Raw genomic sequence first — 2663 nt, forward strand, 5'->3', positions numbered from 1 at the left:
CAAATCTATCTTCCTGACCTCTGGCCCAGGTTTGTAGTCCCTGAATTCCCTGTCCCTGTCTCCCCATCCCAGATTTCTTTACCTATCTCTGGGTACCCCGTCTCCAGCAACTTTCGCCTGTTGAGCCTGGTCCACACTGGCATCTCCTGTGTTTCTCCATGCAAGGCCTTGGTGGAGGTGACAGGCCGGGGCTGAGCCATGGCCCATTAAGCCCTCAGGCTTTTCTAGCAGGCCTCCTGAGGTACTTTCTCTCAATGGTGCTTCCATGGGGCACCACACCCACCATCCCTCAGGGATGAACTCCCTGGCATCTCCTTGCTTGTATGTGAGAGAAGTAGTATTTGTCCCTGGGCTTTGCAAATAATGATAAGATCATTATTAACAGCCCTCAAGGGCCCAGAACTTTACACCAATGGTGTAGACTTTACCCTCATTACCCTCTCTGATTCTCACAATAGCAGAGAAGTCAGGAATTAACAATAGGGTATACAGGAAGTCCAAGAGAAAGAAAACAAGGTCTAGGAAGTGAAACAACTTGTCCATTTTAACACTGGTGGCGAGAGGAAAGCTGGAATTTAGACCTAGGGCTTTATTCCCTGCCTAGTGCCTTGACTGCTACAACAGAATTATATAATGATAAAGAAGATGGGGCCTGGAGCAATTAAATTTAAAGATCTTCCTTTATTGGTTTGCTGGTTTTCCACTTACTTTTCTAATTGTATACAGAAATACAAATATGCACTTCAGAGCAGTGCTTGGTCCAGAAATACCTCTTCTTCCTCCCATTATGTAGTCACAACCCTATTTTCTCTTTCTAATCATATGTACCTTTCTTTGCCAGTTAATTGTACCCTTCTTTGCCAGTTAATTCAGTGGCATGGGGAGACCCAAAAGTTAAGGTGGCAATCTCAGCTTCCAGTTCAATGAAATGATTATTTCACTTCTGATACATATATTCCATGCTTAGGAACTAAATTGCATAAACTGGCAGAATCCAAAGTTAGGAGAAGGAAGCTCATACTTTGATTCTCTCTTTTTTTTTCAATTCCCTTTCAGGTTCTATGTATTTTAGAACTGGGTTCTTAGGGTTAATAAGAGGAAGCACTCTCACTTCCTACCTTGGTTCTCAGACCTGTGTATTCTGGCCAGATCAGAAACTGCTCTAAATTTTGGTTACTGGTTACAAGCATGTATTTCAGCTTATAAGACAACGACCAAGCCCTTTGAGGTATTATTATTCAACCAACACCCAAAACTGAGTCTCAATAAGTTATTCTTCTAGTCTAGCAGGCCCCCTGCTTCTGAGTGATGGGGTGCATTGTAATATTAGTGATTCATTCCATGGGCATGAGACTTACTACTTCACTTATTTTGCCATAAAATGGATTTTTTTTTTGTTAAAATCATGGCCATATGAGATAGTATCATGATGAATAAGGTATTTATTAAATCTATAGAAAGTGATAATAGAAGAAACATTGTAAGAAGGGCAAATTCATATCCAGAATAGGTTTCTAGTCCAATAAAGATAAACCACAGCCCTGTCAATGATGGAAGGGGTCCAGTGTATTCATCCTGCCACCCACAGCTGGCCAGTTTCCTTGGGCAATGGTTCATATCCTGGGCCCAGTGTTGGTCTTTGTTGCTGACATACTGGATACTTGGCAGAAGCTAAGCCAGACCAGCCTTTATGAATCCATGCATAACTTCTTTCCTTGTCACTGTGCCTTTTGTTCATGAATCTATTGAGCAAACACTGAAGCATCTAGGAAAGAGAGTCTAACTGATTTTCATGGATGGATCGTCTTGTCTACCTGATTTTGCCTACTCTTGTTGATTTTGGAAATCTTTTTCTGCCATGATACCCTCTGGTAAATAGTCACATGGCACACAAATATCTTCACAATTTGTGCCCATTCTTAGAGGCCTACCACCTTAAACCTTCTCCATACCTCCTCTCCACCAATCTTCTTGTTCTTTCCAAGTATTTGCAGATCCCAGCAAAACGATTAGCATTTGCTCACATTCTGGTATAGATCCATACCTCTTTCCATTTCACTTTTCAGGTGAGATGAACTTACCAGTGAAAAAACAGATGCACTGCCAAAGGTTCTCCTCGCTGACAGGATTCACCTTGTTGGCCATCCTTCAGGGCCCTCCTAAATGGGGCTGTAATGCAGTAGCAGTCCACTCAGATGGCCCCAGCATATTTTGAAGAAACATTTGTAAGCCAGGCTTGAATGTTTTCATTCATCAGGGAATTGGTTATAGGGAGCTTCCCATGAGGCCATATGTTAGAGCTGATAAAAAGATGCCAACACAGCAAGACTGGGTGTCCTGGGAGTGTGAGCTTCCTACTCACTCAATTTCATTGCTCCTTTGAGATCTGCTTGAGCCTAATAGGATAACATTTATTACTTCCATTTGAAGAAGAGATGTTTCTGTACATGTCCAATTTTATATTTGGTTTGTTCAAATTAATATCCAACTCAAAAGGAACAGCGTGGAACTCATATTCATTCAGTGTTCCCTGGTCAGGCATTCAGTCTGTTCCAGGGCCAGGAACTATTTTCATAAGGAGAATAGTTAACTATGGAAAAAAGTACGGATGTGCTCTAAAACCCAAGTGGGCTGTGCTGTGATTCAATAGTGTATGTTACTTC

The sequence above is a fragment of the Aotus nancymaae genome, unplaced genomic scaffold (assembly GCF_030222135.1).
Source record: "Aotus nancymaae isolate 86718 unplaced genomic scaffold, 86718_ANA_hifiasm-v0.15.2.pri h1tg000059l, whole genome shotgun sequence".
NCBI lineage: Eukaryota > Metazoa > Chordata > Mammalia > Primates > Aotidae > Aotus > Aotus nancymaae.